The sequence below is a fragment of the Siphateles boraxobius genome, unplaced genomic scaffold (genome assembly GCF_051911475.1).
Source record: "Siphateles boraxobius isolate OS27281-9 unplaced genomic scaffold, OSU_SipBor_1 3, whole genome shotgun sequence".
Lineage (NCBI taxonomy): Eukaryota > Metazoa > Chordata > Actinopteri > Cypriniformes > Leuciscidae > Siphateles > Siphateles boraxobius.
This window is the reverse complement of record NW_027508919.1, coordinates 14,720,902-14,741,307: the sequence shown is the minus strand read 5'-3', so window position 1 is coordinate 14,741,307 and position 20,406 is coordinate 14,720,902.

The window sequence follows — 20,406 nt, the reverse complement described above, 5'->3', positions numbered from 1 at the left end:
AGCCGCTCCAAACTATGAAACATTATTGTTACCACATTTTACATATCTACGTTTGAGCAGATATCCACAAACACAGTATTTAACAGTAAACACTGGTCTAAACATTATTCACCATATTAGAGTAAACACTCATATATAAGATACTTTTATATCATGCAGTGTTTATTATCCTTGTGTCGTGTACATGTATATAAATTTAGCATTAGGCTTCATGTTTTTACTCCAATCTCATGTCATAACGTACATTTTAGTCTGGCACCAGTTTGACTAGTTGCTGCAATGTAAAGTTTATATAACAATATCATTATGAGTGGATGTCTTACCTTAAAAATCTTTCTCATCTTTAAATCGAGTTCTTCTAATTCTTCTGAGGTAAATCCAAGGTGCACAGCACAGACACAGTCTTCCAAACTCGATGCAAAGCAGAGGAGAAGGATACTGAAGTATCTGATTCTTTGTTTTGAAGTGATGAGGGCGTTTACAGGTCTGCGTTTCTTCACGTGGATGATTTGCATGTCAAGCACATTAAAGTTAATTAGGACACATTTGAGAAACTATAAATGTCGTTGCTTTCATACTGATTACTTAAACAGAATATTTGTTTTTGATATAATTTAAATAATTTAACAATAGCGATTCCAAAAATTGTAAAGTTATACGTTTCAAGTCTGTCTGACAAACATTTGCTGAGTTACAGATCATTTTCAGAATGAACTTCACAGTGAGAGATGGCAGAACACGCTTTATCTTTATTTTCTTTATTTTTGCGTAAAACACAACATTTTGTTTTTATTATGAGTGTACACAAATCAAAGAAATATTTAATGATGTATAACACTTATATGTAAGATCAAAATCAACAGAGTATTTTGAGTCTCTTTTGCACTGATAAGAAAAAAAGTGAGCTGGTCACGCTGGCGTGACCGCCAACCACAGAGGGTTATGGGACTGACCATACTGGAATGTTGATTCCTAACAGTCAGGGATGAGGATGTTCCAAAGCCAGACTCGACTCCACCTGGCATATTAGGGATGAATATAGGTCAAAGATGCAGACAGCTTGTTCTTTCTGAGTTTGATAACACTCTAGGAGGTAATTTGGACTATGTGTGGAGGGAAGATTTCCATCAAATAAAGGAGGTTGAGCTCATTGAAAAAGTGTCAATAGCTAGAGTAAGTGGCAAACGCAAATCATATGTACCCGTATCCTCTGTTGCCACAATCGAGGTCAGAGTCCAAAAGGGACCAGCGCACAGTGATGCTTGGGCATTGTAAGAGCCAGGAAACAGACACTTGCCTGGTGTTGGTCCCAGTTCCAACCTTAGTGTCCCCTCATAGTCATGTGTTTCCAGTCAAGGTGGTACAATCTTCATCAGAAGATGTTTGGTTGCTTCCTAAGACTCTGGTGGGTGTACTTGGCCATTGTCAATGGGTGGAGAGTAACCACTGTCAAGTGAGGTTTCAACGCATGTACACTGATCAAGAAGAAATGAGCATTGATCAAGAAGTTAGACAATAGCCTGACAGTGACATGGGACACCTGCTAGATGGACAGAGCAACAGACTGAGCTAGCTGTACTTTTGAAGAAATATGATGATGTGTTTGCAGTCTGTGAAGAGGACCTTGGGTACATGGACAGGGTGAAGCATGGGATCCATTTGGTGGATGATACTCCAGTTGACCAACCGTACCTACACATACCTCCAAACCAGTTTGAAGAAGTCAGGGAGCATATTTCCAAGTTGCTCAGAAAAGGTGCCATACAACAGAGTTTAGGTTCCTATGCCTCACCAATTGTGTTGGTGCGGAAGGGTTATGGGAGTCTCAGACATTGTGTGGACTATAGTAAATTAAGTAACTATCATTAAGTTGTCGTACATGAGAAAGAGTAAGTAAGTGTGGTAACGCAGTGGCCAATATCTAGCAACCTTAAAGATCTCAGATCATTCCTGGGTTTCTGCAGTTATTATCGAAGATTTACCGAGGGTTTTTTCCAGTTCGCTGGTCCGCTGCATGACATAGTTGATGCTTGCCTCCGAGGAAATAGCCTAGTCCTTGAAAGACATATCAGTTGTTTAAGGACTCTTGGTCTCCCCTTTGTCAGTCGGTCTTTGTGCAGCTTGAAGAAAAGTTGACTAGTGTGTCAATGTTGGGATATGCAGATTTTACCCTACCGTTTGTTTTGGAGAATGGAGTCACCTTGTGTTAGGTGCTGTCTTATACCAGAACCAGAAAGGAAAAAAGATTGTGATAGGCTACGCGGGGCGGAATGGAATGATCTTTGTAATGCAGTTAGATATTGTTGGAAGAAGGAGGCGGGAACCGACAAATTTTCAAAGAATTTAATGGTGTAAAATAAATCAACAACAAAACAAAAATAAAAGACAGCACCCCCTCACGGACGACTGCTGTCACATAATAAAAAAAAAAAAAAACACAAGTCAAGGCCTGTTCTCTCTCTCTCTTCACTGTTGTTGCTCCTCCTTTAATGCTTTCTCCTAACTCCTAACGCTCCTACGTGAGAGATACGAGACCGAGACCGAGTGCCGCTCTCTCACGGCCCTCTGCCTCGTCCTGCTCGCCATGATCGTAACTATCGAAGTATGAAGTTAGAGCTGTTCGCTCTCAAGTGGGCGGTGACAGAAAAAGGATTGGATGAGATGGAACCTGAAAGTGAGGACATAGAGTATGATGGTTGTGTTGCCATCTGCAACTCAGTTAGAACCGGAACCGCTTTAGGGCCCGATCTGGTGGCCGCAGGGATTGAGTGTTGCAAAGTTCGGCAGATACAAGCATCCACTGCAGGCGAGGACGATGTTGATTGTGAGAATACACCTACCTTGCAGGGATACACAGAAGCAGATCTCCGCCAGTTTCAGGAGACCGATATCTCTATGTCTTCAGAAAAAAAAAGGAAAAGAAAAAAAAACTTACCAGGAGAGGATAGATTTGTACAAACCCATGCTGTCCCTATTGAAACAGTGGAAGAAAATCAGGGAGCCTAAAATCCAAGTACCCTGGACACCTTACTTAGCTTCCCAAACACTGGAAGTTGTTGCAGTAGATTTTACCACCCTAGAGCCAGCAGAGAATACTGCTAAGATCCACCTAAAGGAATGTGTAAGACTTGATTTTCCTGCTAAGACAAAGGCTGAGATAAAACTCACCCTGCAATAAAGCAATAAAACGCACCCTGAACAGAAGGTCTCAAAGAAAGAGGACAGGACATTGTCTTGTCCTAACTTTTCTTCTTCCTTATTTCTGCATCCCCCTCTCCCTCCTCCCTTCATTTTCCCCCCTGATTCAAGTCACTAAAAGTTCACTGAGAATGTCTATATATCACATTTGATGTATCTTGTGAATCTATTGTTTTCCCTTTTCATGTTTGGTATCATTTTAAATGTCTCAGTTCGATTGGTAAAATGGTCTTAATTTCATTGCGGTCATTGGTATTATGAGAAGGATTGGAAACTTAGAAGAATGCTGTTCTCCTCTTTGGTTGTGTCAGGTGGATGAAGAGAGGACCCAAACGCAAAGGTACACTGAAGATCTTTAATAACAGTTCAGTAGAGACAACTCAGGTGGCCGCTTGGCAAAACTTCAACAGAAGACAGTCTTTGTCAAAATGTAACAGAAAGTCTCTCAGTTAATGAAACAGAAAATGTGGCAAAACAGGAATCCCAGATGGCAGATACTGGCTGGGTCCGTAGAGAGATGTGTAGGAAAACGCCAAACCGAAGACCACTCACGTTTGCTGAGATTGGATAAAGCAGAGGCGAGGAAACAATGTCATCAGAATAATTGAATAATCAGGAGACGAGACAAAACAGGAAAGGACAGGATGCAACACAACTGGATCAACGAGCAGGTAGATACACAGCATTAGGCAGCATTAGGCAATAATCCGACAAAGAACAAAGGAAAAGGTAAGCCTAGAAATAGGGAGTAGAATCAGAGAAAGTGGGAAACAGGTGCGGAGAAGAGGGAGAAGAGATGGGATAATGAGAAACGGCTGGAGGTGAATGCTATAATGAGAGTGAATGAGAGTGTGTAAGATGATGTAATAACGAGTATGACCAGAAGAGGGAGGCAGAGTAAAAGAAAAGGATACCAGGATCATGACAGTACAATCCCCCCTCAAGGAGCGCCCCCTGGTGCAACTGAGGAGGAAGACTGGCGGGAGCGGTAGAAGTCATCGACTCGGATAGGAGAAGTGACAGGACGAGGAGGGGCGCGAATAATGGGCTTAATACAGGACACATGGAAGACAGAATGAATGCGCCTAAGGTTAGCGGAAAATTTTAGCTTGACTGAGACAGGACTAAGTATTTCAAGGACACGGAATGGACCGATAAACTTAGGTGCCAGCTTACGCGAAGAGGATTGGAGAAGAAGATTAGCTGTAGACAGCCAAACCCTCTGACCCACAGAGTAATGAGGGCTCTTGACATTACGCTTATTAGCGAATCGTCGGGTACGAGAACGGGACTTGCAAAGAGCAGATCTCACTCCTCTCCAAGTGCGTTTAGCACGCTGAATAAAGGTTTGAACGGTCGGTAACTTAGAGTCAGAGTCTTGCGAGGTGAAGAGCGTGGGCTGGTAACCAAGACAACACTGAAACGGGGATAACCCAGTAGCGGAGGAAGCTGCGGAATTAAAGGCGTACTCAGCCCAGGGAAGCTGCTCTGACCAGGAAGAAGGATTGCGAAACGAGAGGCTGCGGAGAATACGACCGATTGTCTGGTTAGCTCGCTCGGCCTGGCCTTGGTCTGTTTGTGAAAACCGGAGGAGAGACTCGACGAAGCATCAATCAGAAGACAAAACTCCTTCCAAAATAAGGAAGAGAATTGGGGACCCCTATCGGAAACAACATCCGTGGGGAGACCATGGATCTTAAAAATTTTGTCGTCGCAATTTGGGCCGTCTTCTTAGGGATGAAATGGGATGAGACGAGCGGTCTTAGAAAATGGTCTACGACAGTAAGTATCACTGTGTTCCCCTCAGAAGGGGGAAGACCCGTGATCAAATCCAAAGCGATGTGTGACCACGGGCGAGAAGGTTACGGGAGAGGACGCAGCAAACCGGCCGGAGGAGAATTACTAGTTTTGGTCTGCGCGCAGACAGTACATGAAGCAATGAAACGGCGAATGTAATGCTCATAAGAGGGCCACCAGAACATCTGACGAATGGCGGCGACGGTGCCCTGGACGCCGGGATGGTTTGGACGAGTGCCCCCACTGGAGGACAGCTAGACGAGCAGAAGGCGGAACGAATAAAAGACCCTTGGGACAAAGACAAGGAGTAACGGCGTGTGCAAGAGCGCGCTTAACCAAACGTTCAATTCCCCAGACAGCTGCACCCACCACCATGCCCTGAGGAAGGATCTCCTCCTTACTGGGAACAGCCTCAGAGGAAGAAAACTGTCGTGAGAGGGCATCCGGCTTGAGGTTCTTAGAGCCGGGACGGTACGAGATAGAAAAATTGAAGTGCGTAAAGAAAAGTGCCCAACGGGCCTGACGAGCGCACAGTCTTTTAGCGGAACGAATGTACTCTAAATTTCTATGGTCTGTCCATACAATGAATGGAACAGCGGTACCCTCAAGCCAGTGACGCCACTCACCGAGAGCCAAACGAATGGCCAATAATTCACGGTTGCCTACGTCATAATTACGTTCTGCGGGTGAAAGACAGTGCGAGAAGTAAGTGCAGGAGTGAATCTTACCATCAGAGAGAAAGCTTTAGGAGAGGACAGCTGCCACGCCCACCTCAGATGCGTCAACTTCAACTATGAACTGTCTGGAGACGTCAGGTATTCGCAGGATCGGAGCGGACGAAAAAAGGGACTTGAGACGACTGCTTGAGCATCCTCCGTCCAGGTAAATCGGATCTTGGATGACGTAAGAGCTGAGAGGGGCGCGCATTCTGGCTAAAGTTGCAGATAAACCAACGATAAAAATTTGCAAAACCTAAAAAACGCTGTAGGGCGACGCCCGACTCGGCAACTGGCCATTCTGTGACGGCACGAACCTTGGAAAGGTCCATATTAATGCCGTCAGCAGAAACCACGCAACCAAGAAAAGGAATAGACTGCGCGTGAAACACACATTTCTCGGCCTTAACGAACAGTCGATTCTCGAGGAGACGTTGGAGTACCTGACGAACGTGTTGAGTATGCACTTGGAGAGAAGGAGAGAAAATCTAAATATCGTCAAGATAGACTAAGACGAAAATATTTAACATGTCTCTGAGAACGTCATTAATCAACGCCTGGAACACGGCGGGAGCGTTGACCAAACCGGAAGGAAGAACCCGGTATTCGAAGTGCCTTAAGGGGGTGTTAAACGCCGTCTTCCACTCGTCCCCCTCCTTGATGCGGATTAGATGGTAAGCATTACGAAGATCCATTTTAGAAAAGACCTTGGCCCCCTGCAAGACCTCGAAGGCAGATGACATGAGCGGCAAGGGATACCAATTCTTGACCGTGATGTCATTTAAACCTCGATAATCTATGCAGGGACGTAATGAACCATCTTTCTTCTTAACGAAGAAAAAACCCGCCTGGCAGGGGAAGAGAAGGGGCCAATAGTACCTGCGTCGAGCGAGTCAGATAGATACGTCTCAAGAGCCTCGCGTACAGGGACAGAGAGAGAATAAAGTCTCCCGCGAGGGGGAGTGGTGCCAGGAAGGATAAAGCAGAGGCGAGGAAACAATGTCATCAGAATAATTCTGGCAGGAGACGAGACAAGACAGGAAAGGACAGGATGCAACACAACTGGATCAACGAGCAGGTAGATACACAGCATTAGGGAGCATTAGGCAATAATCCGACAAAGAACAAAGGAAAAGGTAAGCCTAGAAATAGGGAACAGAATCAGAGAAAGTGGGAAACAGGTGCGGAGAAGAGGGAGGAGAGATGGGATAATGAGAAACAGCTGGAGGTGAATGCTATAATGAGAGTGAATGAGACTGTGTAAGATTATGTAATAATGAGTATGACCAGAAGAGGGAGGCAGAGTAAAAGAGAAGGATACCAGGATCATGACAGGTTGGTGTCTCTTCAAGATACCTGATAATTCTCCCCTCTCCCCTGAAACCAGGTGTTACACCCTGGGGTACATGAATAGACCCAAAACAACTCTAAAAAAAAATTGTACTAGCCTTTTGTTCTGGTCTGGGTATATAAGGGTAAGTGGCAGAGCAATCTTTGGGAAGCCGTATCCAAGAAAAAACAAACAAACATGCTTCTCAAGTATAGTCCCACTTCACCACTGTGTGCCTATATCAGGTACATTTCTTACTCTTAGAGTCACATTTGAGCAAGTGATGTCATGTATGCATTATTTCTGAATTGGCTTTTAATCATTTACTTGTGTAATTAGCATGATACAATTTTACCTGACAAATAAAATTTATGTTTGATTTATTCTGAATTATTCTAAAATCATAATTTTAGTAGATTGTAAGTAGGCTGATGCTACGGCAAATCTTAGTCAGGGTAGGTCAAACTAAAGGCGCATGTATGATTTGAAATTGGAGTCAGATTAAGCGTAGCGATAAAGTAATGATTCCGTCGTTGGGCTGATGGGTGGCCTTTACAAAAGGTTTTGGAAATATGGAGTGCCACGACGCCTGCATTCCGACCAGGGTAGACATTTTAAGAGCGTTGTCATTGCTGAGCTTTGCAAGCTCTATGATGTAAAGAAAACTCACAACACACCACATCACCCTCAAGTAAATCCACAATGTGAGAGGTTCAACAAAACTCTCCATGACCTCCTAAGAACGCTCCCACCAGAGATAAAATGCAGATGGTCAGAGCACCTAGCGGAGCTTGTGAATGCTTATAATGAGATGCCACATTTCTCCACAGGCTATTCACCACACCATTTGCTGTTTGGCATTCAATGCATTGCTAGGCTAAGAACCAGATGCTGACTCAGGGCAAGACTGGCTGAACGCACAAAAGGACAGACTCCAGGATGCACATGTCCGAGACAGTGGCACAGCAAGAAGAGAGTGTACTGCCCAGCAGTGGAGATTGGACAGTGTGTGTACCTGTCTCATCGACCTCCCGGGAGGAACAAAATCCAAGACGCATGGTTATATACTGTGTATAAAGTGATAGAGGTCCAAGGATCAATGTATGCGGTAGAGCCTATAGAAGGAGGATAAGAAGGGTGCACCTATCCAATCTCAGACCTTGCATGAATAAGTTTTCGGTGCCAGCACCAAGGATTCGGAAACCATATTAAGGATATACCTACTCCAGTTTTGGAGATGCCATCAATGCAGAACCAATGCTTAAACCAACACTGGAAGTACGAGAACCACATGTTGTTGAACCTATTGTAGAAGTAGTACTAGAGATCAGAGGCAATAAATTGATGAGGCTGCTGTCTATATATATATATATATATATATATTAGAATGTAACTTATTCCTGATAAATTTTAGCATTTAACTGTGTTCCTCACTCAAAAATCAAAATCCTTTTAGTTGCTTTGTTTCCCATTTTTTCACAGGGGAAATTGTGTAAAAAGTGACTAAAAGGATTTAAAATTTTGAGTGCAGATCACAGCTATATTTTTGAAGCAATTGAATAGATTTACGTACCAAAACATGATACAATGTATGAGAGAGAACGTGGTGTAAACGACGAAATTTTCAGTGTCACGTGATCCTTCAGAGCTCATTCTAATATGCTGATTTAAAAATATTAATTGGTTAATATAAAGTTCAAAGGAACAGCATTTATTTCAAAGAGAACTTCCTGACCCAAAACTTTTGAGCGGTAGTGTGCTTTAATAATAAAACGACAAAAAAAAAAATTAAATGTAAAATACAATGTGTAGGCAACCTGGCTGTAGTTTTACTACTTTAAATTATTAATAGTCTGTATCTTGACAAGTTACAGTTTCAAAGCAACTTCCAACACTGTTCATATTGCATCAGAGCCTTTCTTAAACCACAGAGCAACACAGAACATTCCCTTTAGGTCTAAGGATGGTTGTATTGATGTCAGGTTGAAAAAAACATTCACATACTAGTTCAAGTACCCTCTTATGAACATAAAGTTTGCATTTATTTAATGTGGGTGGCTGTCCTGTTGTGTTCAATTTTTACACAGTATCTTTTTTTTTTTTTTTTTTTTTTTTTTTTATTCTTTAACCATGAAGACAGGGCTTGCTGGTGGGGCTGATAGTGGTGGGAGGCAAAAAGTGGCTGACATCTGTTTCATTAAGATTGTGGGACTCTCAGGAGTGTGCTTTTAAAAACTCATTCATAGACAATAGAGCTCAAATGCATTTTAATGGCTAATTAATGCTCGAAAACAAACAGACACCGAAACAATGCAACAGTGAGGGCTCTTCTCTCTCAGGGCTCTCTGGGTATTTTAAATTCATTTATTTCATTCTGAATGTAAGTACTGACATTTTTTTTATTATTATTATTTTTCATGGGAATCAAAGTGTTGATTGTTCATTGATCAAACATGATTCAAACCTGAACTGTGGGAGCAATGATGAGAGCTGATGAATGTCTTACTATATCAAATAGAAGAATGTGCAAGATGATAGAAAACATTGAAATATATAAATCCCCATTAAAATATAGAGACCCCATTCATGTGCCCTACTGATTTTATTGAGTCAAAGCCAGCAAGAAACAAAGATAGATACTCTATTTGTTTGCAACAGCAATGCTACCAATGTAGCTCTGTGCAAGCACTGTTTCAATAAACAGTGCCCTAATTCCTTTAATTGCCTACTCTCAAACAAAGGGACGAGGGACATAATAATTATTAGACTTCACGTCAGCCGTGTGCTTCTTTACAAGGCGTTATTTTTTCCAAATTCTGTTCTGCTATGTATTTTCTGTACAAGTCAGCCAGTACTCATTTTATATGTGGTATGCATTTGCAATTGCTTTTCAATTGAATTCTCTTCTACTGAGTGTCAGAAATGTACTGGTAAGGGAAGTCACTGAAATCACATCTCTTCCAGTGTGGTTGTACACCATCTGCAGCTTTGTTCCATAAAATGATAGTTGAAAATTGTTTATAGGGTTAGTTCACCCAAAAATAAAAATTCTGTCATTAATTACCTACCCTCATGTCGTTTCAAACCCGTAAGACCTTTATTCATATTCAGAACACAAATTAAGACATTTTTTTATGAAATCCGAGAGCTTTCTGTCCCTCCATAGACTGCAAAGTTATTACCAATTTCAATTCCCAGAAAAGAAGTAAAGATATAATTAAAATAGTCCATATGACTACAGTGGTTTAACCTTAATGTTATAAAGTGACGAGAATCATTTTTGTGCACAACCCCACACACCCCAAAACATTTTTTTGCTGAACAGATGAACTTGAACAAGGCAACATTTTATTACGTATACAAGTTTGTACGAATCACCGCAGTTCTGAATTGCAATGTCCGGTGAGTGGCGCTAAAAGCTTAATGCTTCATCACATTTTAAAATAAAGTACACCTAAACTAAACCCTAAACCTACCCGAAAGTGTTAACAAAAGCAAATGTGGCATAAAAACACGATCGTAACCATACAACTTTAGCTTGTTTTTTGAACTCATGTCTTTGAGCTCTTTTATCGTGACTCGTCTACGGGATTCGTACCCGAGCTCTCCACATCACAAGTACAATTCTGTATCAGCTGAACTATACACCGAGCAAGCTTAACACATACATAAAGCTGAAGATATGGAGCTGGTTAAGTGATGCTCTCCAAAATATATTAGTTTACAAATTATGCACTATGGTAAAAAGTGTTTTAAGGTTATAACATAATTGTGCGAGGAGCCACATAAAAACAAGTCTTTATTAATCCATAATCTGCCCCGCAATCATAATTGTGTATGATAACGATTAAAGTGCTTGCTCAGGTACGTTTTTCGCCTGTGCTACAGCATTCTCTGCCTCTATTTTGTAGGCTACCAACTATTACTTAAACATGTTTAAGATGATTAATTCATGATAATATAATTGCTCAATTAGTTTTTGTTTGACCACTCTTGCCCATATATATTTTCAGATCAAAATATGTAGCTATTCATTTAATTACTACTTCTGTTCTATTTTGACAGAGACCTGGTGTCACAGTGTTGGGTTTGTGTTCCCCTGATGTCCACTAGATGTCCTCCTTTCCCACGGTGTCCTTCACTTATGAACTACATTTCCCACGATCCTTTGTCTCATCATTGCACTCAGCTGTTTCTTATCACTGATCATTGCACTCAGCCAATTCCCCATTATCATTGTCGATTCCCTGTGTATATAACCCTGTCTGTTTCAGTATGTGTCACGGAGTCCTTGTATTATGTCCCCACACTTCCGTTATTTGTATCGTACTGGTTCTCGTTTGTATTTTATGTTTTGGATTGCCTTATTGGACTTTTGACCCCTGCCTGGATGACTAAGAGTTTGGATTGCCCTTTTATTAAACTACTGCTTTTGGATTTTCTGCCTCCAGTGTGTGTTCCGTGACAGAAGGACTCCGTCACACAAGATCCAGCGGTATGTTTCTCAATATCTCTTCCCCAGCCACCGAGCGGGAGAGAAGGGAGTTTTTTAAGGGGACCCGATTAGTTAAGTTTCGTGGAACCCGTGGAGGTCGCAGTGGAGGAGGTGGTCGAGAGCCTGTTCACGTCCCGTCTGCCCAGTCAGAGAATCTTCACGTTCCGTCTGCCCAGCGAGAGACTGTTCACGTTCCGTCTGCCCAGCGAGAGACTGTTCACGTCACGTCTGCCCAGCGAGAGACTGTTCACGTCACGTCTGCCCAGCGAGAGACTGTTCACGTCACGTCTGCCCAGCGAGAGACTGTTCACGTCACGTCTGCCCAGCGAGAGACTGTTCACGTCACGTCTGCCCAGCGAGAGACTGTTCACGTCACGTCTGCCCAGCGAGAGACTGTTCACGTCACGTCTGCCCAGCGAGAGACTGTTCACGTCACGTCTGCCCAGCGAGAGACTGTTCACGTTCCGTCCGCCTTCCTGGGCCGGGACTATCTGGAGCGTCTGGCTCGGATCCTGGACATGCCCGTGTCTGCTGTTCCAGAGCCGGAACCAGTGTCTGCTGTTCCAGAGCCGGAGCCGGAGGCAGAGCCAATGGCCGTTCCAGAGCCGGAGGCAGAGCCAGTGCCCATTCCAGAGCCGGAGGCAGAGCCATTGCCGGTTCCAGAGCCGGAGGCAGAGCCATTGCCGGTTCCAGAGCCGGAGGCAGAGCCATTGCCGGTTCCAGAGCCGGAGGCAGAGCCAATGCCTGTTCCAGAGCCGGAGGCAGAGCCAGTATCCGTTCCAGCGCCGGAGGCAGAGCCAGTGCCGTCTGCCTTCTTGGATCTGGACTATCTGGAGCGTCTGGTTCGGATCCTGGACATGCCCATGTCTGCTGTTCCAGAGCCGGAGCTAGTGTCTGCTGTTCCAGAGCTGGAGGCAGAGCCTTTGCCCGTTCCAGATCCGGAGGCAGAGCCAATGCTTGTTCCAGAGCCTATGCCTGTTCCAGAGCCGGAGGCAGAGCCAATGCCTGTTCCAGAGCCTATGCCTGTTCCAGAGCCGGAGACTGAGCCAATGCCTGTTCCAGAGCCGAAGGCTGAGCCAATGCCTGTTCCAGAGCCGGAGGCTGAGCCAATGCCTGTTCCAGAGCCGGAGGCTGAGCCAATGCCTGTTCCAGAGCCAGTGTCTGTTCCAGAGCCAGTGTCTGTTCCAGAGCCAGTGTCTGTTCCAGAGCCAGTGTCTGTTCCAGAGCCAGTGTCTGTTCCAGAGCCAGTGTCTGTTCCAGAGCCAGTGTCTGTTCCAGAGCCAGTGTCTGTTCCAGAGCCAGTGTCTGTTCCAGAGCCAGTGTCTGTTCCAGAGCCAGTGCCTGTTCCAGAGCCAGTGCCTGTTCCAGAGCCAGTGTTTGTTTCTGTGTTTGTGTCTGTTTTTGTGACTATTACAGTTCTTGTGGCTGTTCCTGAGCCGGTGTCTGCTGTTCCTGAGCCGGTGTCTGCTGTTCCTGAGCCGGTGTCTGCTGTTCCTGAGCCGGTGTCTGCTGTTCCTGAGCCGGTGTCTGCTGTTCCTGAGCCGGTGTCTGCTGTTCCTGAGCCGGTGTCTGCTGTTCCTGAGCCGGTGTCTGCTGTTCCTGAGCCGGTGTCTGCTGTTCCTGAGCCGGTGTCTGCTGTTCCTGAGCCGGTGTCTGCTGTTCCTGAGCCGGTGTCTGCTGTTCCTGAGCCGGTGTCTGCTGTTCCTGAGCCGGTGTCTGCTGTTCCTGAGCCGGTGTCTGCTGTTCCTGAGCCGGTGTCTGCTGTTCCTGAGCCGGTGTCTGCTGTTCCTGAGCCGGTGTCTGCTGTTCCTGAGCCGGTGTCTGCTGTTCCTGAGCCGGTGTCTGCTGTTCCTGAGCCGGTGTCTGCTGTTCCTGAGCCGGTGTCTGCTGTTCCTGAGCCGGTGTCTGCTGTTCCTGAGCCGGTGTCTGCTCCGCCCTGGCCGCCCGAGGGGTCTTCGCCGCCCTGGCCGCCCGAGGGGTCTTCGCCGCCCTGGCCGCCCGAGGGGTCTTCGCCGCCCTGGCCGCCCGAGGGGTCTTCGCCGCCCTGGCCGCCCGAGGGGTCTTCGCCGCCCTGGCCGCCCGAGGGGTCTTCGCCGCCCTGGCCGCCCGAGGGGCCGCCCTGGCCGCCCGAGGGGTCTTCGCCGCCCTGGCCGCCCGAGGGGTCTTCGCCGCCCTGGCCGCCCGAGGGGTCTTCGCCGCCCTGGCCGCCCGAGGGGTCTTCGCCGCCCTGGCCGCCCGAGGGGTCTTCGCCGCCCTGGCCGCCCGAGGGGCCGCCCTGGCCGCCCGAGGGGTCTTCGCCGCCCTGGCCGCCCGAGGGGTCTTCGCCGCCCTGGCCGCCCGAGGGGTCTTCGCCGCCCTGGCCGCCCGAGGGGTCTTCGCCGCCCTGGCCGCCCGAGAGATCTTCTTCGCCCTGGCCGCCCGATGGACTTTACGTCTCGCCCTGGCCGCCCGATGGACTTTGCGTCTCGCCCTGGCCTCCCGATGAACTCTGCGTTTCGCCCTGGCATCCCGATAGACTTTGTGTTTACCCCTGGATGCCCGATAGATTTTTTGTTTTGCCCCGGTCCCCGGTTAAACCCTCACTCCTTGTTCCTGTCTCCCTTCATGGACCTGGCCCACCTTCCCTCCCCCTGATCCTCCACCGTTCCACCTCCCTCCTGAACCTCTTGTATTATATTGTGTTGTGTTTTCTGTGTTTCTTGTTGTTGTCATGGAGCGTCTGGTAGCCGCTCCGTAGAGGGGGGGTTATGTCACAGTGTTGGGTTTGTGTTCCCCTGATGTCCACTAGATGTCCTCCTTTCCCACGGTGTCCTTCACTTATGAACTACATTTCCCACGATCCTTTGTCTCATCATTGCACTCAGCTGTTTCTTATCACTGATCATTGCACTCAGCCAATTCCCCATTATCATTGTCGATTCCCTGTGTATATAACCCTGTCTGTTTCAGTATGTGTCACGGAGTCCTTGTATTATGTCCCCACACTTCCGTTATTTGTATCGTACTGGTTCTCGTTTGTATTTTATGTTTTGGATTGCCTTATTGGACTTTTGACCCCTGCCTGGATGACTAAGAGTTTGGATTGCCCTTTTATTAAACTACTGCTTTTGGATTTTCTGCCTCCAGTGTGTGTTCCGTGACACCTGGGGTCAGATGCATAAACTGCTAATAGTCTTACAAACTAGTCATACATTTTTTTTTTCTTTAAGACTGTTCATAACTTTAAGTCAGTTACATAAAACGTAGATTAGTCTAATTTGATACCGAAAAGTAAGATTGACTATCCCTAACTAACTGCTAGTTTGTCATACTAGTTCCCTTTCAGTCGATAACGTCGGACGTAGTCGACGCGACTGAAATGGGATCACGCTAGGGAGCCTATCGTCTTCGAGTATTATTGAACGAGCCAATACACATTGGCGTGCGAGATTTGCATCTCACACTCCGCCCCGCAGCGCGGGTATAAATACGGAAGTGGATGCACGCACCATTTGCCTTTCACTTCGGAGCCGAGCTTCATGTCTGGATCTGAAGAGTGTTGTTGTACAACGAGCGAGTGTGTCGGCGCTTCTTTGGGAAGTCTCTCCTGGTGTCGGTGGTTACAGCGCGAGTGCAGCGGTGATCGCGAGCTTTAAGCTCTCAACTGCTGTTTTCACAGCAACCAAATTTCTGTTTGTGTTTGTTTGTCTGACGGTCGGTTGAGGGCGAGAAAGTGAGTGCTTCACTGGCACAGGGTGCACCATTCCTGTGTCAGTGTTGCCGCGGTCATTCCCCTGTGTGCTCCGGCACTGGTGAGAGTTTTTCACTTCCTAAAAAAGCAACACGGGTGCGTTTGCGTCTTTTTCAAGATGTCATTCCGCCCGTGTGTTTCTGGGTGCGGTCGTTCCCTGTCTCTCTCTGATGGTCACAATTGTTGTATCACGTGTTTGGGCTTACAGCACTCTGAGACAGCTTTTGTGGACAGCTCATGTTTTCACTGTAGGAACATGACTGTCGCAGTGTTGAGGGCGAGACTCGCCTTCGTCCGCGGAGAGCGAGTCCCCATTACCATGCCCCACCCCCAGGTGCTGCATGGGATGGGTGACCGGAGGGTAGTGTTGGATGTCCCGCCCGGTAACCATTCCCCGTGGGCTCCTCACCCCTCCCTTCCACTGCTACCATTGGAGCCTCCGGTGTTATCTGCTGGTCCATCTGTAATGGGTGGGCCAGCGGTTTCACTCGGGGCTCCCCTGGGGGACAGGATGTCGATTGCAGCATCGGAGGGTGAGCTGATGTCTGGAGATGACGACTCGGCTGCGTTGTCTCCCTCCGGGAGTTCAATGTTGCCCGAGCCGGATCCAGAATTATCAGCTATGCTGAAACGGGCCGCCGAGGCTGTCGGGCTCGAGTGGAACCCTCCACCGTGTCCTGTTCAGTCTCGGTTGGATGATTGGTATCTCGGGGCGGGCCGTGCTGGTTCTCAGCCCGCCGCCCCAGTGCCCTTCTTTCCCGAAGTGCATGAAGAGCTTACTTGGTCGTGGACGGCACCTTTTACTGCTGAAAACGACTTAAGTAGTTCTTCCTCCCTCACTACCCTTGTCGGAGGAGCGGTGAAGGGTTATGAGGCTATCCCTCCAGTGGAGCGGTCTGTTGCGACTCATTTATGTCCAACGGCCGCTGCATCCTGGGTGGGGGATCCTTGTTTCCCCTCGCAGGCCTGTGAGTTCGCGTCAGGATTGGCGGTCAGAGCTTACAGAGCTTGCGGGCAAGCCGCTTCCTCTTTGCATGCCTTGGCGTTGTTGCAGGTCTACCAGGCCAAGACACTCATGGACATGCACGAGGGTAGTTTGGACCGGGCGCTCATGAGTGAGCTCCGCACCGCCACTGACCTCGCCCTCCGGGGTACGAGCGTCGCGGCGTGTGCGGTCGGTCTAGCGATGTCCACTTTGGTGGTCCAGGAACGCCATCGTTGGCTCAGCCTGGTTGAGGTGGCGGATGCGGACTAGGTTCGGTTCCTGGACTCCCCAATTTCCCAGGTTGGGTTGTTCGGCGACGTGGCGGAGAGCTGCGCCCAACAGTTCTCTGCCACCCAGGTTCGGACGGAGGCTCCCCGACACACCCTATCCCGGCGGCCCGCTGTTGCCTCCACCCTGCCGCCGGGGATAGTCCCTCCGCCCGTTCATCGCCGAGGGCGCCCCCCTGCCGCTGCCTCCGGTTCCGCGGGGTCTCCGCAACAGCCTTCACCCAGGCCCCAGCGTAGAACCAGCAGCAGGCAGGCCGCCCAGTCTGTCTCAGTCACTGCCCAGCCAGGTGCTCTCCAACCCGTCCGGCTGGCTCCTCCGTACCATCAGGCTCGGCTACACGATTCAGTTCCTGAGACAGGCCACCCAGGGATGGGGGGACTAACTCTTCAGATGGTTACCGTTCCACCATTGGCTCTCCGGAGTCCAGTGGTACCCAAATTATCAGAAGAGCGAATTTCCCCGTCTCTGTGTCCCAAGAGGGCGAGGCTGGCGGCTTGCGACCCTGTGGAACAGCCTTGCTCCCCCCAGCCCCCTCTTGTTCGCCAGCCCGCAACAGGAGGCGGTCGAGGACCCGGTCATCCACCTTCTCTCCCATCCTCTGTTGCCCCGTGGAGACAGGTAAGTGCAGCACGGCTCACTCAGACCCCGCTTCGGGCCGCCCGCAGGCCTTCCGAGCCGGGTCCCTGTCCTCCACCGCGCTGCCCCACCCCGGGTATGCCTGTGTTACTTTTGGTCCCCCTGGTCCGGTTCGTCGAGGCCTGGAAAGATCCTGGACCTGCGAGTCCTGAATCGGGCCCTTCACAAGCTCCCGTTCAGAATGCTGACGCAGAAACGCATCTTCCAATGTGTCCGTCCCCAGGATTGGTTTGCAGCGATCGACCTGAAGGACACGTACTTTCATGTCTCCATCCTGCCGCGACACAGGCCATTCCTGCGTTTCGCGTTCGAGGGTCAGGCGTATCAGTACAAAGTCTTACCCTTCGGGCTGGCCCTGTCAACCCGTGTCTTTACGAAAGTTACGGAGGCAGCCCTCGCTCCCATGAGAGAGCAGGGCATTCGCATTCTCAACTATCTCGACGACTGGCTGATACTAGCTCAGTCTCGGGAGCTGTTATGCGAACACAGGGATTTGCTGCTCCAGCACATCAGCCAGTTGGGTCTTCAGGTCAACTGGGAGAAGAGCAAACTCGCCCCTGTGCAGAGGATCTCTTTTCTCGGTTTGGAGCTGGACTCGGTCCAACACACGGCGCGCCTCACAGAGAATCGCGCCCGGTCGGTGCTGAACTGCCTGAATTTTATCAAGAGCAGAACAGTGGTTTTTCTGAAACATTTTCAGGGGCTCCTGGGGCATATGGCAGCCGCAGCCGCAGTTACGCCGTTCGGCCTGCTTCATATGAGACCACTCCAGCACTGGCTTCGCGACAGAGTCCCGAGGTGGGCGTGGCAGAGAGGCAAGCTCCCTGTGAGAATCACCCCGGCCTGCCTCCAAACCTTCAGCCCGTGGTCGGACCTTTCGTTTCTCCGGGCCGGTGTGTCCCTAGAACAAGTGTCCAGGCATGCTGTGGTCTCCACAGACGCCTCCAACACCGGCTGGGGGGCCACGTACAACGGGCATGCAGTAGCTGGCACCTGGACGGGGTCCCGCCTGCATTGGCACATCAACTGCCTCGAGTTGTTAGCAGTGCTCCTTGCTTTGAGACGCCTCAAGACGACGCGGCTCGGCAAACACGTACTGGTCCGGACGGACAACACTGCGACCTTTGCGTACATCAACCGCCAAGGTGGTCTACGTTCCTGTCGCATGTCACAACTCGCCCGCCACCTCCTCCTATGGGGTCAGAAGCATCTGAGGTCGCTTCGTGCCGTTCACATCCCTGGCCTGCTCAATCGTGCCGCCGACGAGCTCTCACGACAGATTGTGGCCTCGGGAAAATGGCGGCTCCATCCCCAGGCGGTCCAGCTGATATGGGACCACTTCGGGGCCGCACAGATAGATCTGTTTGCCTCTCCGGACTCGTCCCATTGCCAGTTGTTTTATTCCCTCGAGACGGATGCACTGGCTCACAGCTGGCCCCGGGGCCTCCGCAAGTATGCGTTTCCCCCAGTGAGCCTTATTGCACCACTACTGTGCAAAGTCAGGGAGGAAGAGGAGCAGGTTTTGCTAGTTGCCCCTTATTGGCCCAACCGAACCTGGTTCCCCGAACTTTTTCTCCTCTCGACAGCTCCTCCCTGGCCTATTCCTCTGAGAGAGGATCTACTCTCTCAGGGACGGGGCACCATATGGCACCCGCGTCCAGACTATTGGAGACTCCATGTGTGGTCCCTGGACGGGACGCGGAGGTTCTAGGTAGTCTACCACAGGCAGTCGTAGATACCATCACTTCAGCGAGAGCTCCCTCTACGAGGCTTGCTTACTCCCTGAAGTGGAAACTGTTCGTTGGGTGGTGTGCTTCTCAAGGAGAAGACCCCCGAAGGTGTTCGATCATTTCCGTGCTTTCTTTCCTGCAAGAGGCTTTGGAGCGTCGGCTGTCAGCCTCCACCCTCAAAGTGTATGTCGCCGCTATTGCCGCACATCACGATGCAGTAGACGGGAAATCCCTGGGGAAGCATGACTTGATCGTCAGGTTCCTGAGGGGAGCGAGGAGGCTGAATCCGCCTCGCCTCCCCTCTATACCCTCTTGGGACCTATCTCTGGTGCTAACCGCACTGCAGAGACCGCCCTTCGAGCCTTTGCAGGTAGCAGAGTTAAAAATTCTGTCCCAAAAGACAGTTCTCCTACTTGCTTTGGCCTCCATCAAGAGGGTAGGGGACCTGCACGCATTTTCGGTCAGCGAATCGTGCCTGGAATTCGGGCCGGCTAACTCTCACGTTATCCTGAGACCCCGGCCTGGATATGTGCCCAAGGTTCCTACCAACCCCTTTCGGGACCAGGTGGTGAACCTGCAAGCGCTGCCCCCGGAGGAGGCAGACCCAGCCCTGGCTTTTCTCTGCCCCGTTTGCACTCTGCACTTGTACGTGGACAGAACACAAAGCTTTAGGACCTCAGAGCAGCTCTTCGTCTGTTATGGAGATCAGCGGAAGGGAAAGGCTGTCTCCAAACAGAGGTTGGCCCACTGGATAGTGGATGCCATCATCTTGGCGTATGAGTCCCAAGGTGAACCCTGTCCCCCCGGACTGCGAGCTCACTCCACAAGGAGTGTTGCCGCTTCTTGGGCGTTGGCGCAAGGTGCCTCGCTGACAGATGTCTGTAGAGCTGCGGGCTGGGCGACACCTAATACGTTTGCTAGATTCTATAGCCTACGTGTCGAACCGGTTGCTTCCCGTGTGCTCTCTTCTCATAGAAGCCAGTAACACCGTGAGCCCCGGTTCGGTGTCGGCTTGCTGCGCCATTCCCCTCTTACGGACCGGATACGTGCGCCGTTTCGCTCCGGTTGAATTCCCTTGTCCGGAACCTGTTGAGCTCCTCCGTACCCCCCCCAACGTCGGACGTGGCGGAACGTCCGATGTTAGGCCTACCACTCGTATGCAGTGTGGAACCCGTGTTAGGCTGGGTCCATATGTTGCGGTCCCTACGGCGACCCCATGTGTGTATTCTTCCACGATACGGCTCCCCAAAGTGAGCCCGTGTCTTTCCCTTGGCAGAGTCCTGCCGTCACTGTAAATTGGTGTGTCTCCCCCCTCTCTAGGCTGGAGCCACCCCAGTGACATTCCATATGTTATACTGCCCGGCCCTCCGCCCAGTTCATACGTGTATTCCCCCCCCCCCCCCCCCTTTTTCGGGTTGGTTGGGCTTCCGCAGCGTCCCTTCCTTCCAATGTTGGGCACGCTTTCCCAGTGTTACCAAGTCTAGCTGAGTGGGTCTTGTGG